Here is a 7918-nt window from a genome sequence, read left to right as displayed (position 1 = left end):
ATTAATTTCTCCAAAAATCACTTAGATTTTCCAAATTAATTTTTCAAGAAAATTCTTTAATCAAATTCTCTAGTTGAAAAATTCTTATGACCACCTAATTTAATTCCACATTGAATAAATTGACTCAATTAAATTATTCCCAAAGTCATAGAATTTTCTTCTGATTCAAATGCAGTCCAATTAAGCTTTTGTTAAGCTAGCGGAGGACCAATCAGACATATACAATTAGGCTCTAGTGATTGCAATTATGTCCAGAAGCATCGTTCCAATATTTCACAATTGCTTATTCATGGAGTCAGTCCACAAGAAGTACCATGATTGAAAACTCCTTATTGTATACTCTTTACGAAAGTAATTCATCAAACTACTTTGTCCAATGACCTCGTCATGTGTGTGTTACCCTCATATTATATCCTTGATTCCTTTGAGTTAAATCCGTTCACTCAATACAGTCCTATTTTATTTCATTATCATCATTGTGTCTTCTTAATGATTAATATGATCACTGTCAACAAATGACTGTGATAAATTGCTCGTTTGAGAACAAGCAACTTGTGGCCACTTTCCATATTTATCAATCCACACAATGCCAATGAGAGGAGATCATTAGCTTTTTAATTGAGGTATGAATTCCAGTATTGCTAGTAAAGCCATGTCATACACAAGTCATGTACCCAACAAACCATCTATGGGCTCGATCATCTTTAGAGCATAAGCCTCCACTTATATGAAAGCACATGAGTTGTGACTAACTCAAGATTTAGGTAAATTGCACCATAAACGTCACAAGTGAATTAATTCACAAATGAATTTAGAATTAATTCATCTTGGATCTGGTCCAATGTATCATTCTACCAATGAATACATCTATGTCTCTACTCGTGGAGTCAACTGCTTTGATAGCTAAGCCTAGCCATCTCCCTAATTGGAATTGTAGACAACATAATAATCCTTCTTAGTATTTGAATCAAATGTTCACTTTGATTCTTTTACGGGATTATAGGCTCATTTAGATTATCTACTGAAGTAAATTGTCTTTCTCGTAATGTAAACATTCTTTACAATGCCACTTATCTTCAATTTGAACTTTAAAAATCAATGAACTAATATTTGCTTGTCACAATTTCGCTATGCATGCAAATTATAAAAGATGGGAAATACAAAAGACATAATATGAAATGTGAAATTAACTTTATTTATTTATTCATCATTCAAATAAATAGAAAATAGTTACATGTTTACTACAATATGGGTACATTTCCCAATAGGATCTGCGGTTGCCGTTTTAAAATTTTAAGTCAATAAAGAGGGAGCTGAGAGATTAGGTAGACCGACCAAGGTCTCTATGGAAGGGAAAACCAGCTTAATGTGGAGTGATTATTTAAGTCCGCTAGAGAATGGTGGAAATGGAAGTTTGTCAAGGCTAGGAAATATGTAACTTATCAAGTGGATTCACCAAAGGAAGAAACATTTACATAATACCTGAGTAAAAGATGATATGTTGGGCACCACTTGTCAAATGAAGTTTCCAAAGGGATGGGCTTAAAGAATGGGTATTATGGTGTTGTTATGTGTGAAATAGCTCACCAAAGAAGTGAAGGTACTACAAAAGACCGCAGTTACTATTGTTACTTAGGAAAATGCTAAACGCCGCTAGCCAAAGGTAATGGAAACAAATATCATAAGGTAGAATGATAAGAGATAGGAAGAGGAAATAAGACCCAAGAGATGGACTCGATTAGGACCAGTTTAGAGTCTAAGCCCGCCAATGAATGGCTCAGAGCAACTAGGGCATAGCTCTTACCAAGGGAGTTCACTAATTCTCCTACGAAAATCAGGGAGTTGTACTTTTAAAACAAGCACCATAATTTCTTAAAAGTTATGTGGCTTATATAAAGTTATGTGCAAGTCTCACTAGTTCTTCGAAACTTATAAAATTGTTGCCTAAATGCAGGATAAATAAAGTTGGGGACATTAAGAGGAACCAAGATTGACTTCTCTCAAGTTACATGGAGTGCGATAACTGTTCATGCATAAAAAGGGGCACCCACCGAGGCTACGCCTTAAGGTTTAAGCTAATTAAGTGTTGCATTTGAAACTTGTTTAGAATTTGAAACTTTTTATTGGAAAAAAATTCAAATGGGAATTTAATAGCACATGGTGGACTGTGTATGGCCCTTACCATCACGATATCAGTTTACCGAGAAATAATTTCAAACTGGAATTTAATAGCAAAACTTGTTGATTCTGTACGAAGCTCTTGTGTCTAATCATAGCATCGTGACAGATTTTTTATTTTTCCTTATACAACTTAGCATTCTCATATGCCAAAAATCAAAACTCCTCTAACTCAGGAAATTGAAACAGACGAGCTTCCTTTGCCAAGCTAGGAACCAGATTTCATTCTTTGATAGCCCAATACACCTGTTTTTACAACTCAATAGGAAGATGACAATTTTTTCCATAGGCCAACCGGTAGGGAGACATCCCAAATGGCGCCTTGTGAGTTGTTCTATAAACCCATAATGCATAATCCAAGTGAGTTGACCAATCCTTCCTGTTTGGGTTCACCATTTTTTCCAATATTTGCTTAATTTTGTGATTGAAAACTTCTACTTGGTCGCTTGCTTGAGGATGGTAAGTAGTGGTGATGTGATGCCTCACACTATATTTAGCTAGAGCACTTTCGAGTTGTCTACAAAAAAATGTGACCCTTCATCACTAATAAGAGCTCTGAATGTCCCAAATCGTAAGAAGATGTTCTTTCGGAGGAATCTATCAACAACTTTCATGTCATTAGTCAGAAGAGCAACAAATTCACCCATTTGGACAAATAATCCATTGCTAACAGGATATATTGGTTACCAAAGGAGTTTCCGGACGTACCATGAAATGAATCACCCATACATAAAAAACTTGCAGTTCTAGGATTCCTAAGGAATTTCATTATGCTTGGAAATGCTTCCCATTATATGGTACCAATCACATCATTTTGCAAACTCGTATGCATCCTGAATCATAGTGGGTTAATAGAAGCCAGATTGAAGAATTTTTTGAGCAATTCTCTTCCCCCTGAAATGTACCCCACATGGAGAAGTATGACATCCACTAATAATATCCCTCATTTCTTCTTCTGTACCACACCTATGGATGATTTGGTTAGAACACTACCAAAGGGCATTGGGTTCCTCCCAAATGTAATCCCTAGCATCATGATCGATCTTTTTCTTTTGCTGACTAGATGATCCTGTCAGGAAAACGCCTAGAACTGAATAATTAAAAATATCCGTACACCAAGGTATGGACTCAGTTTTTTCGTCCACATGATAACATTGGGTAAAGAACAACTACTCATCTGTAAAAGTTTTGTTTATGGCACCAGTCTCCTGGGAACACAAAAATTTATATGCTTTTTCATACCCATTTTTACTTAAATTCGCGCAAATACGATTAAATTCTTGTCAAAAAATAATTAAATATTATAAAATAATTAAATTCTATTCAAAATATGAACATGGTGAATTTTATTTAATTTTATACTTAATTTTTATTAATTTTGACTATTTTCAATGATTCACAAAGGGCAAAAATTGGCTCTACCGACATTCTGAAAGCACAAAATAGAGAAGCAATTTGAAGTATCGAGGCACATTAATTTCCAGCCTAAGACAGTCCAGAAATGTGTATTAATTCATAATTTAATTAATTTTAATTTATTCCCCATTTTATTTGGGTTAAATAAATTATTTTTAATTACTTATGGAGAAAGGGTCCAGTTGAACCGCACTGGTCGAACCAAATTGAGTGAACCGAACCAGCCACTAATTGGGTAGCCCAGAATTTCCCATATGCTGACCTAAATCAGCATTTTAGCTGATTAAATATGCTTGCAAAAATGCCCTTGAAAGACTTCCAAATTGCATTCAAACCCCACCTTTAATTGTGGCTTTGTAGATTTGCCCCAAGCTATTTTTAGCAAAGTTGAAAGTCTCAACTTTTTCCCAAGTAGATGGCCGGCCATAGGAGGGCTCTTTGGCTAATGGAATTTTCTATTTTTAGCAGCCACAATCAGCTATAAAAGCCACCCCTTGCTGATCATTCAAACCATCCCTCAATCCCACAACATTCTCTCATTCTCTCTTCTCCTCTCTCATTTTTCTCCCTATCTTTTTTCATCCCATTTCCCTTTTTGTTCAACTGCCGATTTCTTCTCTTGGGAAAGAGGATATCATCAGCCATTTTGGAGCAGCAATTAGGTGTTCATAAGCTACCTTGGTAGTCGAGGGCAACGAAGAACGAAGAACGAAGAATGGAGCAACTAGTCAAGCCACGGAGAAACACTGGATTTGCTTCTTGTTCCCTATCTCTTTAATTTTTGTTGTTGTTTTGACGAACATGTTTATGAATATTTATGCTATTTAAATGGTTATTTTAATCAATTTAGCTTAAATTAAGTTTGTGTTGGGTTGATTATATTCCGCCTGCTTGAATTGTTAAAATGATGTTTATGTTGTTATAGGCCTCGGTAAATTGCTTGGTTAAGTAAAATCATGCCTAATTTATTTTTGCAATATAATTGTTAACTAACTAATGAATTAATTATTAAATCGTATTGAAATTATAATTAATAGACACAATGCTCAATCAGTGCATGTTTATTCTTCTAAGGTAGCTGAAGTTTAAATTAGCATTGTATTTGGCAATACATATGCCTTGCATAACTTGCAAGATTTTTGTGATTAAACTGTTTTAAGGTAGAAATACCCTGTTACCTCACTTAATCTTTTATATGCTTGTGAAGATTAATTAACCGCTTGGATTGACATTGAAAAATGTTCAAGAGATTGATTAATTTAATAAGCATGTATGAGTAGTAATTAGCAAATTACTGAATTGCCGTGAATTTATTCGTAGCAATATAAACATAAGTTTAATAATTCTAAGTTAAAGAAATGTAATTAATCCAACACAAGTATGTTTTCTTGATTAAATCTTATTTGAAATCGTGCATTAGAAGTCCTTTGTTTTATTTTAATTACTTACTTAGTTTTTAAAGTGTTTTTGACCATCTTTTAAAACCAAATTATTTTTACCTCGCCAAAGTGTTTTACAATTAATTTCTTAAATAATTCTTTTTACAGTCCCTGTGGGTACGATAACTCGACATTTACTTGCCATTTATTTACTTGTTGCGCTTGTGTACACTTGCACATTTTTCGTCGTTCCAAGTTTTTGGCGCCATTGTCGGGGACTATTTTAAAAAAAAACATTATTTGTGAATTTGTTAGTTTTACATTTTGGTTTATTTTCTTGTTTAAAATTTTGTTTTCTTAATTTTTCTGTGATTATTGCAAGTGTTTATGAGTATTGACCAAATTGTTGACTTACTCCTTGTAGACCCTGAGATAGAACGAACCTTTCGACAACGAAGAAGACAAATGAACTAGAGAAGGACTGAAGGAATAAATTTCGAGAATATGAATTAAGGAAATGAAGCAAACCTTGTTCAAAATCCTATCCTTATTGCTAATGATAGGGATAGATCCTTAAGAAAATATGTTGTGCTAGTGTTTAATGATCCTAATTCAGGTATTAGGAGACCTGAAATTGAGGCACAATAATTCGAGCTGAAGCCGGTCATGCTCCAGATGCTTCAAACAGTGGGCCAATTTAGCAGAATGCCTACCGAAGATCCTCATCTTCATTTAAGACTGTTTATGGAGGTGAGCGACTCTTTCAAATTAACCGGAATACCCGAAGGTGTATTATGATTGAAGCTGTTCCCGTACTCACTAAGGGACAGAGCTCGAGCTTGGTTGAACTCATTGCCACCAAACTCAATTTCCACATGGCAAGAGTTAGTTGAAAGATTCCTCATGAAGTATTTCTCGCCAAGCAAGAATGCTAAGTTGAGGAACCAGATCATTGCCTTCCAACAAATGGATGATGAGTCCTTGATGAGGCATGGGAACGATACAAAGAATTATTACAGAAATGCCCTCATCACGGAATCCCACATTGCATCCAACTTGAGACATTTTATAATGGTCTCAACGCTCACACAGGGATGGTAGTGGATGCCTCTGCTAATGGTGCTCTTCTTTCTAAGTCTTACAATAAGGCTTACAAAATCATCAAGAGGATCACCAGCAACAATTATCAATGGCAAACCAATCGAGTCGTGTTAGGAAGACCAGTCGCTGGAATACATGAAGTGGACGGTCTCACTTTACTCACATCTTAGGAATCTTCAATATCCTCAATGCTTAAGAATCTTACCACTAATGGGACTAAAAGTTTTGCAACCCAACCACCTCACCAATTTGAAAGTATAGGCTGTGCTTATTGTGGGGAAGGACATTTGTTTGAAGAATGTCCATCTAACCCCAAATCCGTATATTACATGGGTAACCAGAACCAAAATCGAGGTGGGCAAGGAATGCAATCCAACTTCTATAACCCATCATGGCAAAACCACCCAAATTTTTCCTGGAGTAACCAAGGGGCTGGAACCAGTAACAACTATGCCCAACCTAGACCGACCCAGCCGCCTAGTTTTTCCTAACAAGTTCAGAAACTAGTTCAAGCTGAATCATCCAATAGCTTAAAGAATCTACTGAAGGCTTACATGGGGAAGAATGATGCCTTAATTCAAAGCCAAGCAGCTACATTGAAGAACTTGGTGAACCAGATAGGCCAGCTTGCAACTGAACTCAGAAACCGACCACAAGGTGCTTTACCTAGTGATATAGAGAATCCAAGAAATCCAAGGAAGGAACATTGCAAAGTGTTAACATTGAGGAGCAGAAAGATAGTAGAGCCCAACACCATCGAAGCTGAAAAGTAGCCAGCTGACACTCAATACTCAGAGGAAGCCAGTTTCACCAGAACCAGAACCTGCAAAATCTGATAAGGTAACCTCAGAACCACCTGATTCTGATCAACTAACAACTATGTTAGATGCAGAATTGCCACCAAAGACAAATCAACCAGTACTAGTTCCAGTAATGAAACCTTCACCACCCTACCCTCAAAGAATTTAGAAGCAGAAATAGGAAATTCAATTCAAGTAGTTCCTTGATGTACTCAAGCAACTTCATATCAACATCCCGTTGGTAGAAGCACTTGAACAAATGTCGAACTATGTCAAGTTGATGAAAGATATCCTGTCCAAAAAGTGAAGACTTGGAGAATTTGAGACGGTAGCTCTGACAAAGGAATGCAACGCATATCTTCAAGAAAAACTACCCCCAAAGCTGAAGAATCCTAGATGTTTTACCATACCTTGAAACATTGGAGCAGCATATTGTGGTAAGGCACTATGTAACTTGGGTGCAAGTATAAAATTGATGCCTATGTCAATATTTAGAAAGTTGGGGATAGGTGAAGTTAGACCTATTATGATTACACTTTAACTAGCATATCGATCCGTACCACATCCAGAAGGAAAAATTGAGGATGTATTGGTACGTGTAGATAAATTCATCTTTCCTGCTAACTTTGTGATTCTACATTTTGAAGCAGACAAAGAAGTATCAATTATCCTTGGAAGACAAATTCATCTTTCCTGCTAACTTTGTGATTCTACATTTTGAAGCAGACAAAGAAGTATCAATTATCCTTGAAAGACCGTTCTTAGCAACCGGAAGGAGCCTTATTGATGTGTAGAAAGGCGAGCTTACGATGCTTGTTCAGGATGATCAGGTAACATTTAATGTTTTTAAGTCTATGTGATTTCCTGACGCGGTTTATGATTGTTCTGTAGTATCCGACTTAGAGGATTTAATAGTGGAAAAGGAACTCAACTCTGTTGAGGATCCACTGGAAAAAAGAATTTTGACATTGGACCTTCCAAATGATGAAGAGGAGGATGAGTACTTAGCTTTGCTAGAGGCTAATCAAAGGGGATTTAATCCAC

General features: G+C 36.0%; 1 non-coding gene across 1 annotated transcript; it reads right to left on the bottom strand.

Annotated features, from left to right (window-relative positions):
* Positions 1-5906: 5906 nt before the first annotated feature.
* LOC128282102 (small nucleolar RNA R71) lies at positions 5907-6012 on the bottom strand. Its single transcript, XR_008272373.1, has one exon. It is a non-coding gene; the product is annotated as a small nucleolar RNA R71 (small nucleolar RNA).
* Between the last annotated feature and the right edge of the window lie 1906 nt (positions 6013-7918).

The sequence above is a fragment of the Gossypium arboreum genome, chromosome 1, assembly GCF_025698485.1.
Source record: "Gossypium arboreum isolate Shixiya-1 chromosome 1, ASM2569848v2, whole genome shotgun sequence".
Taxonomy (NCBI): Eukaryota; Viridiplantae; Streptophyta; class Magnoliopsida; order Malvales; family Malvaceae; genus Gossypium; species Gossypium arboreum.
This window is presented reverse-complemented; position numbering and strand designations above follow the sequence as displayed.